The sequence below is a fragment of the Diadema setosum genome, chromosome 10, assembly GCF_964275005.1.
Source record: "Diadema setosum chromosome 10, eeDiaSeto1, whole genome shotgun sequence".
Taxonomy (NCBI): domain Eukaryota; kingdom Metazoa; phylum Echinodermata; class Echinoidea; order Diadematoida; family Diadematidae; genus Diadema; species Diadema setosum.
The window spans coordinates 18,839,923-18,863,432 of record NC_092694.1 but is presented as its reverse complement, the minus strand read 5'-3'; positions in this window follow the sequence as shown (position 1 = coordinate 18,863,432).

Below are 23,510 nucleotides of genomic sequence, written 5' to 3'. Positions count from 1 at the left end.
TTATCATTGGTCAGATCAGTAGTATGGGGTAGTGTATGTACAATGAATGCATATCCAACTACAAATATGTTGACGTGATATAGTACCAGGGCTTGCTGTATTTTTTTTTTCTCCTGTGGGCTGGTGGGCCACTAAAATCTGTGGATTTAAAGTTCCGTTGGCTCGAAAAAGAAATACAGTTGTCAGAAAATAAAGAAATGTAAAAGTTTATTTTTTACCTTTAATTCAATCATCCAAAAGAAAAAGAATGTTTTGATGTATTGATTGAACTAGTGTTGACATAGGTCTATACATTGCAGTATACGGATTTTTCGTTGGATTGATATAATGTGATTGATTAAAGAAAAAAAAATAAGACTAAGGAACACACAGAGCTGCACTTACTAATGAGTACCTCAGACCCACTCGGTTCCATTGCAGACAGTTTCACCTGAAAGTATAGCCCTCGAATGAGGAAGTGAATGTCCGTTGCGTTGTGTTCTATGTCAATGGTGTACGGTTCCTCTTTGGAGATTTGCAACTCATGGTCTATGGTGAAGAAGAAATCAGAATGGAAAATAGCTTAATTTCTTTAGATATTTCAGTGAACGTTAATAACGTTGATGATAATTGTATTTTGTGTGAACAGGTGTGTCTGTCAGGCTCACACTAGAAATAAGTTGTTTTGCACTGAATGGTAAGCATTCTTCTTTTTTTTTTTCTTCTTCTTCTTTTTGTCTTATGGCGTTAAAGAAGTGTCAGTTTTATATACGTTTCTTTTCCCGGTATATGATAACATGCTTCTGTACCTTATTGATATTGTTTTTTGAGGGAATCGCATATGACAAGCTGTACTTCTTAACTTCCCCTTCATTTTCAACATTTTAGCATTATGTAGTCAATATCATCCATCTAGGATTCATGATTGAGTAGGTATGTTATGTTTCGATGTTATGTTGAATATGTATATTACTTTTTTTGCATGATATGTTTTGTAGACTTATCTTCTTTGTTGAAAATAAATGAAATTAATTGAAATGAAATGAACAGATTACGCACACTGACAAAGTCCTCCTTTGAAATTTAATGGGCAATGACAGGTTACTTGCGATGCTCCTTGTATGACCGTTCCTCCATTCAGACATGATATAGTACCTGGGATGAATACGATACAAGGAAAGTAATCTCATTTTTTTAAAATAAATTCTATGAATACACATTTTATAACATTATGTGTCCTGAATGCCTTATCAAGCAACAGCGACCATGAGAAATATGTGCACACATAACCAATGATTTTGGATATCCTAAGATCCTCAGGTGTTAAAGAGTTGCATTACCCAAATTTGAATTCATCACCCTCGAAAAAAAAAAAATCAAAACTAACACCATTCTTTCAACCCCTCTTCCGTCGCTCTTGCCAACGTTTATAGCAAAATAAGCCCAAAGGGATATGACTTTGAGTTGGACATTGTAATGTATTGCCAGGGCTCGGACTCTATGACGCCAAGGGAAAATAATGGCGATAATTATGGTTCTGATGTCTCTCGAAAAAAGCGACATTGTAATCTCATTTTATTACATTTTATTTGTTATCAAATAAAAATAACGCGTGATTCACAGATCTAACATTGGGAACCAAATTTGTAAATCAGAAAAATGATAATTCGGACAATCCCGAACCAGTCAAACAAACTGCTGAAACCAGATTTACGATACTAAATAGCACCATTGGGCAATTCGTCCTCAGTGAAAGTGTCTAAGCTAAAATTATTTCTACAGAGGCAAAGAGAAAAAAAGAGTACTGGATGTTATAGTAGTGTCGTCTCATCCTCGAGGGTGAATCACATGAATGATTTACCTTCTCCTACTTTGCATTTTTGAGTGATTTTCTTGTTATAAAACAGAAAAGACTCTGTAAGCATTAGAGCAGGTTCTGTTTCAGGTTAAGTCTGTTTTCACATCAGGGATTCAAGGACTGAACAATCTCTTCGCAATATGAAAAAAGTATCTAAACATTTCCCCACTATTCAGCACGTACTGCATGAGGTTTAAAGGAGGACATTGGGGGTCTAAAGGATTCCGTTACAACGGGATTCCCTCAGTCACAGTCACGGTTATATCAATCACCTCCTCCCCCCCCCCCCCCCCGCCGCCAAAAAAAAAAAAGTAATCTTACTTTGTTCTACAAATACTGCAATTATCCTGACAAACTTCTCAATGATAATGATGCGAAATGTTGTAGTTAATACCTTGTTTGGTGCAGAGCCAGAAAATAGGTGATGAAACAAGCCTGAAATACCCTCTTAACCTATTTCTGATGGCAGCAGATTTGATACCGCTTATGTCGAGCCAATCTTCTGGGTGAGCGCTATTCTCTCGAAAGGTTACCACTGATATTTGTCCTCCTAGTATCAGATGGATTAAACCTGTGGTGGACAAAAAAAGAATAAAAGAAAAGGAAAAACATCCTTCAAAATTCTTCTCACTTTTGATATGGAGGTATATCCCCTTAATAGTTTCCCGTCATTTGAATTTAGAACCAGATAATTTCATTATATTGGTAGTTACTCGCCAAAATGTGAACGTGCTTCAAACTTGTTGATGCATTTTATATAATGATAATAATAATAATAATAATAATAATAATAATAATAATAATAATAATGATAATAATAGTAATAATAACAATAATAAATCATTTATCAAGCGCAGAAGCTATGTCAATATATTCTACTGCGCTTCAAGAGCTCTTAAATTCCTATGTTGCATAATGCTGCATGGGAAGTAAAAAAGAAATAGGCCTATGCTAAAAGAAACCAAAAAAAATTCACTTTTGATTTAAAGCTGTCTAAAGTCTGACATTTCCGAATGTCTTATGGTAATCTATTCCACAATCTAGGGGCTGCACAATATAGCGTGATTATTTGTAAGAATAGGGAGAGGACATCGCAAATTACACAACAAACTACATGCAGACCGACCCTTTGAAAAATACACACATACACGCGCGTACTATCCCATCTCAACAGGAAAAAAAACAACAATAAAAACAAACAATGGTGTGTCTGTGTTTGTGTGTGTGTGTGTGTGTGTGTGTGTGTGTGTGTGTGGTGCGTTTGAATCGACCGATTTACAAGATGATTTTATTTTGAATATGTTTCCCTCATTCTATGAAATGATACAAATTTGTTAAATAAAAGTGAAACGAAATCAGGAAAAGTATATACTGCAGGTCTTGTAACATTCCATGGTGAACGAAGACAAATTGAAGGTATACGACGTTCCATGTGATTGTAAGTCAAGTGAATAATGCAATGAAAAGTGGTATCATCTCGGTTTTTGATTAAGAAGGAATTGTGGTTATAGCACTTGAATTTTTAGACAGAAGAACGCCAGTTTATACCAAGTATAAAATACGTGACAGTTATTTCACTCATGATGAGAGGTGAAAGTTTTGTGTTTCTGTAGAATGCCCCCATGTAAGTTCATGACAGTTTCACTAATGATTAATCTTCATTAAAACAGCTGGTTCCTTCTCCTTTTTTTTTGACATATAGGGAGAGTAGAGTAAAGGTTTTCATGCAAATTCACAAAATTCTTTTTATAAAGTACAATCTTACCTAACAGGATACACATCGTCAGACCATATCTTGTCAGCATCTTGTTCCGTTACGTTCTAGAGTCTTCCAAAATTATCACACGAGTTATCCACTAGGTGGCCAATTTATATCCGTGGTTTACGACTTGCGTCAGTGTGTAGTAAAAGAACAACAATTATGGTTGCCTGATTTTTTTCTTGCGAAATGGAGGACAAACTAATTACATATTCTGTCACAGAGAGGTCAATAGAATACTAGTATAGGGCGCATAAAACATGTTTATTCTATTCATATGGTATGATACCGGTACATCATTGCATATGTCCGTGACGTTTTAATGTGTAGGGCTTAAAGTCACAGACATACCAGTGGATTTTGTTATTCCTCTACATTCTTCTATATACAACTTTGAATCTACCAACCTTTGAAGGGAATTGCCATCTTTGCCAGTCCATTAATTTCATTTTAATTACTAGAATTTTTTAAGTGGTAGGCACCTACATACAAAATTTGCATACCTTGATACTCACTGCACACAACTGTGGCTGGTCAGATATAGCTTGAATAGTTCTGTAATAAAATTGAACCAACTGGTATACTCCCAGCTGGAATCTAAGAATAAGATAAGAAAAAAAAAACAGGCATGCGTTCAACAGAGGTAATCATTCAATACATGGCAGAGAGAGATAAAGAGAGAAAGAAAAAAAAGATGAGAGCAAACGGCACAAACGATCCATGGGAAAATATCTAGCAAAGATAAAGCAAAATAAAGGGGGAAAATAACAATACAGATAAAGAAAAAGAATGACCATAAGTGTATCAAAGATTACAGACCAGAAGACCATGGGATTCCTATAACATTCATGAGTCGAACGAACCTTCGGAATGACGTACTGTTGCGATGCTGGACAATTATTGGATGTTTTCAGGACATGTTTAGGAAAGGCGAAATCATAAAATCAATGTGAGATGAATGCTTTTGAAGGATAGATAAAGGCACGTGCCAGAGGAAATGGGCGTACGTGACAGATGAACATATAGCAAAGACATGATAAATGCTTCTGTTTAGGACAAAATAATGCATTTTGTGGGACAGATGATTGCACATTTCACAGCTAGATTACTGCATTTTGTACTATCCATGAACGTAAGCCAAACACACAGTCATAAGAAGAATAAGTTTGTCATCTTTCTTGTGTCTCAAACAGTCGTTGGTGATTCAGTAGACCACTCAAGGTTAAAAAAGTATTCATTGTTTTTAACGTGAGAACAAAGTTTCCAAAGCGAGAAAGGGTTTATTGTGATTGTGGTTGTATTTTTTTCTTCAATGCAATAAGTCTATAACTGCCTCCAATGAAGGGTTTGTGAAGAACACGCACGTTTTAGGCTATAACCCAATAATTTTTACCAGCTACCACCAATGATTAGAGAAGACAATTCGTGCTGTTAAAGATCCTATTTACCTTTGGGAACAGTGATTTAAAAAAAATTCAAGATATGACATGTAATGCATAAGTGAAGGTCTGTCGTACCATAAAACATCCTATCGTATAAAAGTTTCGCGATAAAGCCCAAAATATAAGGAGATATCTGTAGTTTTCTCATTAAACCGTAACTGTAGACGGTTTAGTCTGGAAGCATTTTTATTATAACTATTGTTCACATTTTGTATATTTAACAGTACTTAACATTGATTTCATTGATTCAAATTTTTACAGTTGTTGATTCGTATCCCTAACACACATTTTAGACCTATTTTGAATCACTAATGCTGGGTTTTTGTGTCATCTGCAAATGGTAAATTATGCCTTTAAGCGAATTTTAGTTTTATAGCCAATGCCTATAGCGAAATACAAGTACTTGCCATTAAGGTCTGTTTTATGGTACCGCCACCTTTTAACATGTACGTATACTGACTAATTTGAAAGTTAATGACTTGTCCTTTTGCGTCGTAAACCGCCGATGGTGTTCCACCATCAAGGGATATAGGCCCGTTCTAATATATGTCATTATTATGTGAAAACGGTTTTGTGTTTATTTTGTATATGTTCAGGTCACAGGATATTGATTGTATAGGCACAGAACTCCTCCCCCCCCCCAGATTACACACAATGTATATATATATATATATATATATATATATATATATATATATATATATATATAAGTGGTATTAGTTGATTACTTTCAATTTACTTTATTAACACGAGTAATAGTGGATTTTGTCAAAACTATATAACATGAAAGTCCCAGAAACTGCATCTCTGTGGCATGGTCCTGTATCTCTTTATCTTTAATTATATATATATATATATATTAAATCAAATTATTAATGTTTTATTAGGTAAAGAGTGAAATTCAATTACAGTTATAATTCTGGTGGAGATGGGGCTTCTAGTTTCAACTTTTTTTGTGAGATAATATTCAGAAACCTCGTGAAGTATGAAAGAGCATACAAAGAGGAATTTAGATTTTATTTCACGAATATTGGTTTGAAATGCCTGAGATATCCAAGAGCTAAGAGGTTGAGACTCTTTCATTAGAACCACTTTGTTTTACTTTGTATTTGGATATCTCAGCTATTTCAAACCGATATCTATTAAATGAATTTGGATTCCTCTTAGAATTGGAATGCTCTTCGGTATTTCATAAGTGTTTTCTAATTATCTCACAAAAAGTTAAAATCTGAACCCCCAGCTCAACTAAAACTATACCATCCCTCTAAGAAGCTGCTTTAAGAAGATTTGAATGGCTAAAATGTAAGTAATAAGTCACAGAGGATATTCGTACACACACACACTCACACACACACACACACACACACACACACACACACACACACACACACACACACCAATAAACGTTCCTCCATTGGATGACCATCTGTTCCGCTGTTTTTGCCAATGACAGTCAGTGACTTTGCACAAAACGGTGGATAGTACAAGTGATATTGGAGTAATAATGTTAACCACGAACAATATCCCTGATTAAGGTGTATGAGACCCTTCACCCTCCCTTCTCTCCCTTCCTCTCTCCCTCTCTCCGTCTCTCTCCCAGTCCAGCGTACGGGAAAGTCGCCTTGTGCCAGTCGCTTTTGTTCTGCAGACAATGGCCTATACCCTTGTATGGGGTTCGACTGGTTGATCAGGCTGTATGATGTACAACGGAGGGTCAACATTATTAAACATATCGTGCCATACTGTGACTGGTGTAACTTTTAAGACCTCCCTGAACTCAAACCTCTCCTTGCTGGGATGGCCACATCTCTTTCAGTTCTGCACAAAGCCTTTGAATTGATTTCGTGGTAGAAGTATGGACATTCCCATCACCTTCGTATTGCTGATTTGGCTTTTTCTTTTAGTCTCACAAGATAACGTGCTGTCGTCTGACACATCATGCAGTGAGTTCAAGTTTGAGAAATGTGATTTATAGACAACCAATTCTGATGCTTGATGCGTGTTTGCGCGCGCGGGCGTGTGTATGATAAGATAGTCTCGTGTTTCCTTTTTGTAACTTTCTTATGACTGATATCCCGATTCTTCAATTTTGATGTAATATACAGAACACCGTGTTTTCGTTGGCTTGTTCATTTAGAAGTTACAAACGGTGAAATGGCGACAGGTTCCAATAATACAGAAATGCACTCTTCGGCTGAATGTGTGTGTCTTGTTTTTGCATGCATCATTATTTATGTGTGTGTGTGTGTGTGTGTGTGTCTATGTGTGGGGTGGGTTGGTGACGAGAGTGCTTGTAGGACTGACGTATGTGTTGGCTGTTTTGTGCATGTAAAGTGGTGACCTGGTAAGTGGTTGCAAGCGAGGGAGGTGTTTTTGTTGTTGTTGTTGTTGTTTTTTTTTTTTTTTTTACTTCTGTTGACGTTGACGTTCAATTACAGCTCGAAGATATTCTTTTAGTGTTGTATTAAAAAACATAAGTTGAATATGAGTTGTGTCGCTCCACCGTTATCTTCATATTTTTCAAGTTGGTTAGGCCATATTCTTAAATGATATATCGGAGACAGGCAGATGATTCAGGTTTAAGGTACATTGTTTGATTGATAGGCAAAATGGATGTGAGCCAAGGGTGCTCGATGATCAATGTTGCCACATGCATTGCATAATATATTTGAATCGACTGAGCGAACTAATATTAATGTTTCAATGATAAATCTATGGAAACGATATCAAATATAGCCAATCTTCAGCTATGAATCTATATGAAAATTACATAATTGTCATCAGAATATTGTCAACTGTTATTTAAGTTATTTTGTTGGCAGGTGACACGAGCATCCTCTTTTCTCATAAAAACCTACATACACTGACTACAGTTGTCAATTCAGAATTATCAGAGGTTTCAACGTGGTTTAAGTGCAATAAATCATTGAATATTGAAAAAAAAAACCGAATTATGATTTCTTTAGAAATAGCCATACACCAATGGTAATGTTACATATTGATGGCAAGCAATTGATCAAAAGTCTTGTTGTTTTGGGGTAACTATCGATTCACACCTAACATGGTCAAATCATATACATCGAATTTATTCAACAATATCAAAAAATATCGAGATCCTCTGGAAAGTACGAGAATATCTTACCAAACATACCCTTCAAAATCTTTATAATGCACTCATATTACCCCGTATCACCTATACTGTAATATTGTGTGGGGGAATTGCGGTGTTAACAAAATACTTATCTTCAATTAAGTAAAAGTGAAGAAATAAAACTTACTGAAACTGAAACTGAACTGTGCTATCATAACAGTGGTCTGCCGGTTGGAATAGGAGGTTAATATAGATACTTGATATTACTTAACTTCTATACGGATACGATAATTGTGAACCTATTTTCTTTGAATGCAATGAAATGAAATGAATACTGAAGGAAAATGATAGCAATCAGAGTGTGAACAGGACAACATGATCTGATTTTGGTGAAATAATTTTAATATTGACGTAGGAACTTGCTTATCTTTATACAAATTCTGAAGTAAAGGGAGAACCGTCATATGAAGTTAAATATAGTTTCATAGGATTAATAGGTTTTGTTCAATTAACACGATTCCAAATTTTGGTATCATAATTCCAAAAAACAGGAATTGGAATTGATTAAACGCGAATAATATTGTTGATCCATAAATCCATAAGTTCAGGATGTGACTCGATGATGAAGGGTCCGAATCATCGTTAGGCTTATCGGCGACGTATGGCTAATGTAAGACTTCCGATGACATCGACGAAATAGATAAGCATTGTAAGTAGCGGGTTTACCGTAGAACCATGTCGCAATCCAATGAAATCATCTGAATAATGTTTAGTGTCATCATGTCGTCCCTGAGCTATCAACCATCATAAGCACTTATCATGAACCTATGTAGCTGACACTTTGTACCATACAAAATAAATTACCATAGTTAATTTTCCAACTAAGATGACATGCCCCCTTATATGAAGGTCTTCTATCCTTCCCGATGCTACCATCTAGGCATAATGCAGTGTATCTGATTCTTGATTTCGTGTGTTAGATTACAAGGTGCTCTTCTTTTTCTGTGTTCTGCAGATAGCAATACCCTCCAGTGCGACGTGTTTGAAAATGACTCCAATGATAAACGTGAGGAAGTGATGGTCTACGCGACAAACAATGTTTGTGATTCAAATTCATCTTTGAAAGGTTTGTTTCTATTTCAACTCCTGTGTGAATTTGCCAATAGTGAGTAGCCCCATGGATATCTGGATTTCGAGTCACCTCTAAAAACAACAAAAATTGAGAGAGATTTTTTTTTTTTTTGATACGACAAAGGTTTACTTCTCTACTCTCATTCTTAATGGTGGTCTCTTCTTTTTGAGAAAACAAGAGACCAAGAAATTATGACGGAATAACTGAGTGGAAGTTGCAGATATTTTACGTGAGTTTGCCTGGATACCATTTCCTTTTTCCACGGTCGTTAATTTTGTCCGAGTTTGTCTTCCGAAAGGGAGAAAAAAATTAATGTAGCGCCTGAGTGCTTTTATGTATCAATAAGTATTTACTGTAGATCATAATGCGTCTCAAATAATGATTTTTTTTTTGCTTAGAAAATTTAATGTGAGTTACACCCAAGGGTTGGTTCAGCTGCTTGCTGGAGGATTTTTTTTTTTTCATTCTCTTTCGTTTTATGACATACAATATAGTGTTTGTTCGTTTAGTGTGTTTGTCTTTGATTCACCTGAACAGTGACAGCCAAATAAGAACAGTGAGAAGAGCTTCATCTTCATAATCACAAACTTTCCACTTATTTCAAGGATATATTATGAGCTCAATGCCCACATGATGTATAGTTTTTACTTTCAGCTGATTATAAAATGATAAAATAATTGTCCAACACGTAAACGACTACCATGGGCAACAGCGAGCATATTTACATATCGGGAAATCTCTTGGTTTCTCTGTGAAGTAATGATACACTGAAAGACACTCATCTGAACACGTTGAAAAGGGATATCAGAATTTGGAAACAAATTTAAGATTTATAAAATTTTACGTGGATAAAAGCTCACGACATTTCGTGTCTAGCACTATAATTCCCTGTGTTATTCACCTTTGTGAGACGGGTAAACGTAAGATATTTTTCTCCCTCCTCTCTCCTTCCTCTCTCCAAGTTATCAATATTTCAGACCCTGGAGACAAATTAACTTTAAACTGTCGCTGGAGTGAGGATCCCAATTCAGACGATACGTATGAGTGGGAAATAACAGTCCCCGAGAACTGGAGGATTCTATTCGGCATCGAAAGTTCGCCCTTTGCTCAGGTGCGGTCAGGGAACAGCGAACGTCCGGACGATGTCGGCTACGACTCCATCGGGAATCCGCGGATCAGAGGCTCGGGACGATTCTTTTCACGGTCAACGTCAATATGGATTAGAGTCTCCCGACGAGCCAGCTACAAAAGTCCGATTAGTAGCTTGGATGAGTTGACAGTGTGGGCTAGGACCGCTAATGCAACTGGTGAATTATTTCTTTTCTGGTTCTTTGTGTTTGTGTGTGTTCAGAAGTGTCTATGAAAGAGTTAAGATTAATAATCAACCTTTGCAGGAATTGTTAGCGATATGAAATATTCATTTTTAGATTCGAGCCTTAGTTGCCAATGCGGATCTACCTACACGAACTAGTAATATTTTATTTTTTTTTTCTGAGTGCTTCTAAAGTCTTCCAGTCGATTTAGTTATCTTATTTGGATCTTCTAAACGAGATGAATTTTGAATGAGCACATGATGTCTTCTGCTTTATTTTCATACGCATTTCATGTTATACGCTGGTAATATACCAGTCGTTGCGCTACCCTAAAAACCTCCAAATCTAGTGATTTAAAAATACAAAAATAAAAGATTGAAATTCGTTCAAAATCAAAACTTTTTAAAAAATCTCAATTTACATACTTAATACCTCTTGAACTTCAAGGTCTAATAAGGATAGCTCAAATTCAAATTTGTGTGTGTCATATGGCATTATAGGCCCCATTTTAAATTACGCTGTTATGTACTGGTGCCAAAACACATATTTATTGAGCCTGCCCAAAACTGTTGTCGGTTGGCTGACTTTCATAAACCTCTAGGAGGAACTGGGAATGAAGTACAATGGGACAAAATGTATGATACATTATATCAATACTTCAGATGTAATTATACCAAAAATCAATGTATCAATGTTCTGTGAGTTTGCATGGTTTACTTTTTGATACAGTAACACATGCCATGCATATATCCATATTTTTATATCATACCTTGCAGTGATGGTTGAAACAAGCCAAAACAACAATTGCAACATGAATCAAACTTCACTCTGGACAGCCTTTGGTATGATTTACGTTTATATTTTTATTGCTGTATTCATCCATTCCTTAGATAAACAATTTATGTCAACTTGTAACTTGCTCGAATTTGGTGTGTGCCTTGTTCGCTACAGAGTTGCCCTTGGCAACCATGTATTTGCCCTATATAATATACTGGCCGTCGGCGGTCCCAGCGTGTTGGTCTTTTTGGGGCATAGGGATGGGTGATCTTTGGCGCTGCAGTTATGGGAGAGGAGGAATCCGTATAGAATTAATGATAAAAACGGTTATTTTTTTTTTCTCATTTCTTGTAAAATTGATTCTTCGGGTAAGGATTTCCTTCCTAGAGTTGCCCTTGGCAACCTAGTATTTGCCCTATATAGTGGCGGTTGGCGGTCCCTATGAGACTTGAGATGTCTTCTCTTCTGTCATAACACAATACGTATTACATACATGTGTTCCTTCTATTGATCGGATAAAGAACAATTACCGCAGTTTTATTATAACTTATTTTGAATATTAGTATTCATGCTTATGACAAACTGTTCTCTTTATGTTTGTGCCTACTTAGATCGTATTAATGTTATGTATAGGACGATCCTATTTTCCTTTGTAGACAATGTTATATTAAGAGACAACGATAGAATGTGTAACTGCAATATTGCAACAATCTCCACAGTCAAATTGTTCTCTACTGCCCTCTACAGGTGTCCTCGTGGACTCGAGCAACGGACAACACGCTCACCCTTTAATACGCAATTCTATAGACACAGCATTCAATTCAATTAATGATGATGACTTTTTTGATTTGGCAGGACCTTCTTTTGAACAAAACGAATCAAATATCAATCAAAATGACAATTTTTTTGATAATTATGTTTCTGACAGTTTTAATTCATCGCCGCAAGAATTAGATTATGATTTTGACACAGAGAACCAATTGCAAAGTCCGTCTTCTGAATATCTTACTCAATCCCAATTTACCAATGTTGTCAAGGAATATGATAGTACTACTTTTTCTCTTTTACATTTTAATATTAGAAGTATTAATAAGCATTTTGAAGAATTGAGGTTATTTTTAAATAGTCCCATCACGCATAATATCTCGGCGGTAGGTTTAACCGAAACCTGGCTCTCTCATGACTCCAGTCTTCCCTTCGCTCTCGACGGGTACGATTTAGTGGTTAATAACAGACAAAATAGGGTAGGTGGAGGCGTTGCCATATATGTTAAACAAAATTATGATTATGTAGTCCGCGATGAGTTTACCAGTATGACTGATTTTTTTGAGTCTTTATTTATTGAAATCACAGTTCCAGGCAGCAAAAATATAATCATAGGTGTAGTATATAGACCACCAAACGCGAATACTAAATCATTTTTAGATTATTTTTCGGATCTGGTTAAAAACCCACTTTTTATCAATAAAAATTGTTTTATAATGGGTGATTTCAATATAGATTTACTAAAACAGAACAATATGTCGCAAGATTTTTTGGAAATATTTTTGTCTGCCTCTTTTTTACCCTTAATATCTAAACCCACACGTATAGTTAATGAATCTGTTTCTTTAATTGATAACATTTTTTGTAACATTCTTCCTCCTCCTGATTCTTTTGTAGTACTCTCAGATATCACCGATCATTTCCCCATCTCGACTGGTTTTTCTTTAAATGAAACAGTTAATAATAAAAACAACAATATATTTAAACGAAGAATTACTCATGAAAGTATAGCTAGGCTAGGTGCTAGCTTAGACACCGCAGACTGGTCCTGTATCTTTGATACAGATGATGTTAATTTGTCTTATGAATATTTTATGAAGATTTTTATCCAACATTTGGACATTTGTATTCCAAAACGTAGAGAAAAATCAGCTAATTACAAAAAAATACCCAGGCTCCCATGGATTTCAAAATCACTCCTGCGTTCAATAAATAGAAAGAATAATTTATATTACAGATTTAAAATGAAACGTACTGAGCAATCAAAGTTGAAATACACTAGTTACAAAAATACTTTGACGAAAATTATACGAATAGAAAAGAAAAAATATTATACTAATCAGTTACAATTTTACAGGCATGATATGCAAAATACATGGAAAGTTTTAAAGCAAGCCATGAATATATCAAATGTTAAGTCAAATATTACAAAAATTAGATTTGATGGTGAAATTGTTGAAGATTCTCAACAAATTTGTGATATTTTGAATAACCATTTTTCTTCAATTGGGGAAAGCCTGGCAAGTAATATTCCTCCCTCCACAAAACATTTTTCCGAATTTTTGGGTCCCCCAAATTCTAGTTCAATATTTTTTAATCCAACATACACTCAGGAGATAATTAATATTGTCTCTGATTTCAGTTCCAAAAAAAGTGCTGGACACGATGACATCAGCAATTTTCTTTTAAAGGGGGTAATATCGTCAATTGCGGATCCCTTAGCTCATATATTTAATCTATCCCTTTTTAATGGCACCTTCCCCGAAAGTATGAAAATAGCAAAAGTCATCCCCTTGTTTAAAAAAGGTGACAAATTAGATGTAAATAATTACCGACCAATTTCTTTGTTAAGTGCATTGTCAAAAATTCTTGAAAAAATTATTTATAAAAGAACTATTAATTTCTTTAAATTTAATAATATATTTACGAATTCTCAGTTTGGATTTAGGGAGAAACATAGCACCACACATGCATTATTGAGTTTTATAGAAAAAGTGGCCCATGCTATCGATAAATCTTCTCATTTGATAGGTTTGTTCCTGGACTTCTCCAAGGCCTTCGACACCATCAATCATGATATTTTACTTAACAAATTACACCATTATGGAGTGCGTGGGAAGGCCTTGGAGTGGTTCAGGAGCTACCTCATGAACAGGAAACAATATGTTTCTTTAAATGGTTGTAATTCACAAATATTAAATATTAAATGTGGGGTGCCACAGGGAAGTTTATTAGGTCCACTGTTGTTTACTGTTTACATAAATGATTTTTGTAGATCATCAGATGTTCTTTCTTTTATTCTTTTTGCAGACGACTCAAATCTATTTTTTTCACACAATAATCTTTTTACCCTTGTTAATACAATAAATTTAGAATTAGAAAATGTTGCCCAGTGGATAAAAGCAAATAAGTTATCTCTTAATCTTCAAAAAACTAAATATATGCTTTTTAGCAATTCTACTGAGGCATTACCTGTTGATATTGTTTTAGATGGTACTCCACTCGAAAATGTTTCCCATATAAAATTTCTTGGAGTAACAGTTGACAATAAGCTGTCCTGGAAATTTCATATTGACAGTATATGTAAAATTATTTCACGTAATATTGGTATAATTAATAAGCTTAAGTTTTGTTTTCCTTTGTCGTCCCTGCTCGTATTATATTCATCCTTAATATTGCCATATTTAAGTTACGGTATTCTCGCGTGGGGAAATACATATAAAACATTCTTAGATAAATTACTTTTATTGCAAAAGAAATCACTCCGTGTTATATGTCATACTGCATTTTTGTCCCATACTGACCCACTATTTTATGAGCATAAAATATTGAAAATTAATGATTTGTATTTGTTTAATCTAGGACAATTTATGTATAATTATAATAAAAATAATCTCCCAAATATATTTGAAACAATGTTTCAAAGAAATCAATCCATTCATAATTATCCAACACGGCGATCAAATGATTTCCATTTGCCATTCATGAGAACTTTGTTGGCTCAAAACACATTTATTTACGACGGGCCAAAGTACTGGAATTCACTTCCCAGTAACATTACTACAGCTCAATCTCTGAATTCCTTTAAGAATAAATTAAAATCATTTTTATTGAAACTTTATAACATCCAACAGAGTTAGTTTCCCTTTATCATCTCAGTCAAGTCATCATTCTTTTTTACATAAGTCCTTCTATTAAACTATGTCCCTGTTTGTGTTCTAAATATAACGATGTGTTTTTTTTTTTCTCCTGCATTCTTACCAACATAACTACGTATAAAAAATGTTTTGCATTACATTCAATCCAGCTTGTATTTTATCACTTATTTTACATTATGAAATCCAGATTGCTTGCGTCCACGATGGCACATGCTGTAGTTCCCTCTTTTTTCTCCCTTTTTTTCCTCTTTTTTTCCTCTTTTGCTTTCCTTTCCTTTTCTCTCTTTTTCCTCTTCCCAATCATTTTGATGTCAGTTGACATCGGTTCGTTTATTGTGTTTTATATTGATGTTTTGTGTATTTTTCTGAGGGTCCCATATCGTACAAGCTTTGCTTCTTAGTGGGACCCTCCACTTCCATCCTCATCCTTAGTTGACTTGTATTATACGCTTTATGTATTTAACAAAGATGTAATCACATCTACTTTTCATTTTCATAATTTTCTTATGTACCTTTTCAAATTTTGTTCTATATCACAAATATCCCGTGTATATGCAATGTAAATAAATTTCTTTGTTCATTTTGATGGAGGTGAAAATAAAGTTGAAAGTTGAAAGTTGAAAGTTGAAACAGAATAATGAGATCAGATAAGAGCTTTGCTTACATAGCATAGTATTACGCGTATTATTCATACATGCTTATATAATTTGGAAGTTGGAAGTAGGATTGAATTTTATTATCAATAACGTGGGACTTAAAACATGAATTACTACATAGAATATAGAGAAATAGTGAGCAGATACTAATCATCTTTCAAACCCTATGATGTGTCATTCTTTATACGTAAAGAGAGAATTAAGACAATTCCATAGTATAATCAAACCATTTAGACGCTAGTATAACATGAATGATATATTTACAGTACACTGTATACCATGAATATAAACTTTGATGTATACATCATCAAATCGTCTAACACACACACACACACACACACACACATGCACACACTGACATATCAAAAATACACCGCGATAGAGCTCCCCGTTTGCATTTCTTGAGCAATCCTTTTTTTTTTTTCTTTCGGCAACTAATATCACAGTTTTTGGTGCGAGTTTCTTCACTTTGTCTCCCTCTACAATTTGTAGAGGGAGACAAAGTGAAGAAACTCGCACCTGAACCTTCACCCCTCTGAATAATATCTTTCTTTCATTTGATATGCCTTGTCCGCCTTGGACTACTTAACATAACAATGTCGGAATTTCGGAGCTTGGGTATTTGTTCCATGTTCATCGTATCACTGCCGGCAACCAGGGACAGCCTGGTCATGCTGGTGGTAGTGTCGCTGCCCGGAAAGCAGTAGATGACAGGTTCGAGTCCCACTGGTTCCTTTTTTCTGACATGTTTGTTAATTTACAGATCAGTAGTTGCGATCTTAACAAATTTAATTTGTAGAGGGAGACAAAGTGAAGAAACTTGCACCTGAACCTTCACTGACCCTCTGAATGATATCTTTCTTTCACTACAGTTCTTGCTGGGATGGAGATTGTTTGTATCAATTTATACTTTATATCTTTGTTGTTATTGTTTTGTGTACGCAGGATATTCCGGTCAAAATGCCACTTCTGTGGGTTCTATGGTCATTACATGCCAAGTTCATCTCGCGAGACCTATCTTCCTGTCATTCTCCTATGATATATCCAAGCTAGGACCCTGGGATGCGGTGAAAGGACGGTTTTCTTTCGTGTACAACAGCAATGAGAGCAGGAGTTTAATCATTTACGATTCGGACTCCTACCTGCACGTAATGTGCTCATTCGTAGATAAGGTGACAAGATGAATAATACTGTAAATCCATATACATGATATAAAAGCGTGTTCACCAGTACCAGCCAAATATTTTGCAAAGTGTTTCTATGTAATTGATCTGACTCATATACAAAAATGCACATTATTCGCTGCTAAAGAATTAAATTTGCGCTACGTGATGAAATAGCTTGCAGCTTGCCTAGATAATATATTACCCTGTTTGGTGTAGTGATGAGGCAACCAGGAATAAGTGATATTCAGCCAATAATACTTTGTTGGTGGCGGTAATGATGAGGATACAGTAGATACATTATATCTTAGCAGATTTGTGAAAAAAAAATTCATTATATAACTTTGTAACATATTTCATTCTAAGTAACTGAAATGACGCCATTTGCCCCAGCTTATTTTCAACACCACAACACCTTGGCCAGCCTTTCTTGCTGTGTGAAACAACCTTTAATGTATAAAATTTGAATACGCTACCAACCCAGTCTGTTCCTATGCATGGTTTAGACGTACATTCAGTTTAACGTAGACTTCAGCTTGAAATCTCTTGCATTGTTTCCTGGGTGTGTAAGAGAGTCAGCATTGATTTACCTCATACTGGCTTTATTCTACTTATTCTAACACCACGTAATACATGAGAAATGCAAGACGATATATTCATCATGAGATGTCTACGATGTTGATTTCGAACAGTCTTTTCAGGTTCGATTCGAGGCAAGGTATGAGGCAAACTTTGACGTTGGAAATGTCACTGTTTACGAACTCGTTTATGACCAAGGTGCATCAATTCCCGATACCGTGACAACGTTGACTCCTCGACCGTCATCTAGATCTAGACCTCACTCATCGCCAGCGACTGGTTTGCCCTTGTCGGAATCATCTACAAACGGTAATAGTGAGAGCAAACAAGTCATGGAAATGTCAACCATCTGTTTTTGTTTAGTTATAAACAAATCTCGATCACCTTGCCAAGTTAGCTATCTTTTTAAACTACCAGAAACCATTGTATACCTATTAGTTGTCTGTCATGTTGTCTTCTCAACCATCTCTTTGTTTATCTATCTTCATTTCGACTCATTTTGTAAAGTATTCACATCGAACGATGTGCAAGATACGATCACTCTATCTTTTTTTTTTTCGCTATCTGATATCACCTCATTGTTATTGACATTTTGTGAACTTTGATCCTGATACCCTCGTTTAGAAAACTCATCATTCGGGGACTTCATACAATCATCACTTCGTCACAATAACTCGTTCACCAGATAAGGGAATAGGCAGGGAACATTTCTATCGATTGTCGTGTCCATGTAGCCACCTGACTTTTGCAGATTCAACAACGATGCGCGTTTACTCGGACAACATATACCAAGTATTAAATACCGTCGGCTTCGTTTACCCGGTATACGTGTGTTATAGGCATTGAACTGACAGGATACGCCCGCCTGGAGTGTCTGTTTAATAAGCAAAGATGACGGAATTATTACTATTGTAGTCTGAAAGACCGTGTTATTAACTTTTGATGTTGGCCTTGTTTCCCATGACTGTGAATTCGCGCTCTGAACGGTTTTGTGATTACAAGTTAATATAGTTTTATGTATACAAGAGCTTCTGCTTTTTAATATGAGTATGGTTGTTCCTATGACTACTATAATTATCATCATTGGTTGCACATTCTTTTGCAAAATCATTATACTTCAACCTTCCCGTGCAATTGGCAGATGTACGAGTAGTGGCAGCCGTGATTGTGACGCTTGGAATTGCGCTCATCGCTGTTACCATCGTAACGGTCATCTGTCTGAAGAGAAGGTTAGAAATCGAGCTCGAAGCAAGAACCCTACGGCTTACAGGAATAGAGATATCAGTAGGGCATAGACTGTTCTATTTCCATTTAGAATCATATCAGAAAGGACTAGACCCATTAAATAGTAACACATGAACACCACAAATGCTCATTGAAACGCTTAGAAACACCAGTATAAGGCGCCATATATATAAAAAATGTAATTATTATTATTTTTATCGACGACGACCAAATCCAAGGCGGCAAAACCAAAGAAGCCTGCTGCCAAGAAGAGTGCCAAATAAGTTTATTTGCACCTTTATTTTTTTATCATTTTTATTTATTTTTTAACATTATTGTTATTATTATTATTATTATTATTATTATTATTATTATTATTATCATCATCATTATCATTTCAGTATTGCTATGTATTCGCCGATTAGGAGGGTCGACCCTTCTTTAAGGCATAAAATCAAAGTTTTATTGCATTATGGAAAGAAACTTCAAATTGTCTTCATCACGCAGCAAATGTAAACACAGACGAACGTGCTGACGATGAATAGTACTGTTACATCTAATGCCACTGACAAAGGTTCAATTGGGATCTAATTCAATTAATTAGAATACATTTTGACCTTGTTCGTTTGTTTGTCTTAGATACGCCCCATATTAAACCTCACAGTAATATAAGAGGAAATTAAAATGTTCTGATTCTAGTCGATGAGATAATCATCTCATCGATTTACTCTATAGAATAATGTGTCTTGTGTTAAAATGGGTTACAGTTCATTATTCCGAAGATTTGTTGTAGCGAAAACGAAATAAGGTTTATTATTGCGAGGGTTAACCCAAATATGAAAAAAAAAAATAGTTCGTTATTAAGAAGGTCTAAAAATAACTAATATACCTTTTTCATTTTCGGATGAATGAACTAAATTTCATTTCAGAACTAACGAACCCTTGGAATTACGAACCTTATTTCATTTTTGGATCAATAAACCTTCGCATTAACGATAATTGTTTTATTTCAGATTAAAGAACCTTCGGAACAACGAAATTCATTTCATTTCCAAATTAAGCGACCTTCGGACTAACAAACATCATCCCTTAAACTAGTACTTCTCGCCATATTAAACCTCACTGTAATATAGAAGAGTGATGTATAGATTCGACAACATGAATATCTCATCGAGTAAATCTATAAAATAGCGTACGCTTTAAAGAAATTATGAGAAACTTGATTTCTTCGAATTGAGATGAATTGCAACTTATATTTAAGGGTTTATTGTACTCCCCTGCCTTCAGACGGAGGTAAGTCAAGTCCTGATTATGATAGAATACTCAAAATATGTACAATTATCTCAATATTTTTGTTTTTTTACATCATGAACTGTCGTCATGGGCTTGATTTGCAGCGATGGCAGCACCGACATTTTAGATATTCATATCTTGTCATAAATTCACACACTTTCCTTAACATTCACCAATGCGTTCTTATGATATTACTGCATTAAATGAATTCATATAGAGTTGATTCCCTTTTAAAAATTTCACCTAGTGTTGGTGTAACCATGGAGCTACATAGCTCCATGGTGTAACTCATGTGTGGCATCGTTCTTTTATATACTTGATAACTCACAGTCAAGTGAATGGACATGTTGATAAACTTAAACTTTCAGGCATTATATGATTGCCAATGACAACAGCGACATTAGACTTTAAAAGAGAGAAAGAACGAGAGAAACCGGGTTGTAAAGAGATGAAGTTCTGACTGTTCAGTGTTATATTTCGTTTCTCCTATACAGAGGTCGCAGTATCACAAGGTCCGACCCTTCATGCCTGGCAAACCCTGCTTTCAGCGCTAGCAGAGAGAACGAGGTTTCTTGCCGTCGGTATGCGGAATATCCCGTCGCGAGCAAAGCTGACTTTAATGAAGGAAATGGGAATCTGAACATTGGATTAGATCTACAAACTACAGACTACTCTGAATTAGACCCCGCTCTCATATCTTCACATACTCAAGACTCATATGAGAGGCTGAACATAAAGACATCCGCCGCCTTATCAGGGCACGCTTCCTCAGAACAAGAAAGAGAACGGGCGAAAGAAAAGTCGGTTCATCAAAATTCACTGAGCACAGTACCTGGTAAGCAAGATGAGGCAGACAACGAGTATGAATTAATACATAGACCCACTTGTGCAGATATCTCTATGTATAATGAAGACGGTGTGTATGATTCTCTCAAGCGACCTCAAACATCTGGCAGTAAACACAGCGAGAAGAGTGGGCTGTCGTCTCCAGAGGAAATGGAACTGCAAGCTATGCAAGAAGATGGGTACGATGTTATCATACGAAACAGAAATGCTGCTAGATTGGAAGGAAAATACGATAGGCTTCAGCGGAAGATGTCCAAAGATTTGCAATGTACTTCTGACAGTCATTGTGTGTCTTCAATTAGATGGGATGAACATGGGCAAGTAATCGAGTCCGACGATTATCAAACGCTACACACCTCGGGGATTTCGTCACAAAGCGAGGGTTATCAACATCTTCAACGATTTCATAGCGGTAGTTCTTTGACACAGGCTGCAAGTTTCAGTAGTCATGCCGAGACGCAGGAAACAGATGACTACGGGAAGCTTGATCTAGTCGAAGACAATCTAACCGAAAGAAATAATTTGCAGAAGGCATTACAACACGAAGAGTGCGCTGATCCAGAATATTATGTAGTGGAACCTGATACACCTGTCGATCTTTCTGAGAACCAATATTGCATTATCAATGAATAGAAAGGTCTGTATCTGATATCTGCCCGTTTGTGTATCCCTGGGGTTTCCCCTCGAATATTTGGTATTTTCTCTCTTTTGTTGTTGTTCTTGTTGTAATGATATCTACCGTCCTAAATCTTCAACTTTTTACTTTTTTTCCATAAAATCAATGATGAAATTTGTCATATTCCCTATAACACACACACAACACACATAGACACACACAAATACGTACATTTATACACACCTACACACATAATTTGACATGATAAAATATGTATATATCATATATATATATATACATATATATATATATATATTCGAGACAATGTAATGATGACAAAGGATGTCTCATGAAGCCGACTGTTACGAAGCTTTCGACCTTGGTCTTCCTCAGCTTTATTATCTGTTTATAGTAGAGCAGATAAGCCGAAGAATTGTGCAAAATTTGACTAAAGCATGAAACTTTCACCATTGTTAGTACATGCTATAAGATTAATTTTAAGATCGGGAGGTAAGTCTGACTTGACCTCTGATGACCTCTAGAGGTCAATGACCTCAAAATCTAAGAAAATTGATATTTTGCGTCATTGGTTAATGATAAACACAGTAATGATGTACTAAAACTTAATATTTGTCACAGTGAAATTGTCTTTATGTTCCACAGAGCCCTGACAGGTTTCTACCTTTGACCTCTGATGACCTCCAGAGGTCAATGACCTCAAAATGTCAGAAAATTGATATTTTGCATCATTGGTTAATGATTAAACACAGTAATGATGTACTAAAACTTAATTTTTGTCACAGTGAAATTGTCTTTATATTCCACAGAGCCCTGACAGGTTTCTATCTTTGACCTCTGATGACCTTCAGAGGTCAATGACCTCAAAATGTCAGAAAATTGATATTTTAATGCGTCACTCATAACTGAAACACGATAATTATGTACTAAAAACTAATTTTTGTAAGAGGAATTGCCTCAATGTTCCACTGAGCCTTTCGAGTCAGATTTCTACCTTTGACCTCTGATGACCTCAGATGACCTCAGATGACCTATGATGAGGCCAATGACCTCAAAATGTCAGAACATTGATATTTGGTGCAAATGGTTGATGACAAACATGATTTAGATGTTATATTCATTTGTATTACAATTGAATTGTTTTCCTATTCCACAGAGCAAGAGAAATTACTCACGTGTCTCTACCTTTGACCTCTGAGGAAGGTGACAGGTCAATGACCTCAAAATATCAGAATATTGATATTCTATGTATAGTCAATGGTCAACTTTGTAATACCCGATGTACAATCATTTATGCTATAATAGAAGAATCTTGTCATTCCATGGAACATTGGTCATTAGCCTGTGCATTATATCCAACTTTGACCTCTCAGGACAATGAGAGGTCACTTAGGTCACATGTGTAGGCTTACCTGTATTGATGTTTGGCTTCATTGGTGTAATCGTAAATGCTTAATCATGTACAAATCACGCACTGATGTTTTGATCAAAGTATGTATGCATATTCCACAGAGCATTGGTTTATAGTAACAGGTCTCTGAAATGTGAGAGGTCAATTACTTCAGAAATAAGCTTAAAGGGGCATTCCGGATGATTTTCATAATTTCACATCATGTAGTACATAAATCAACAGCTTCATGTATAGATTTATAGAATTTATTGTGGTTCTTGAGCAGAGAAACAGTACTTTCAAAAAACCTTAAACAAATTACACTGAACAAAGATGATGACATAGGAGCCTCACATATCTCAGAAATGTAGCAGTGTCATTCCATTACAATACCGCATGCTTGCAAGCTCACCTGTGTGTAATCTATGCATGCCTTCTTCTTTTGTGCTGC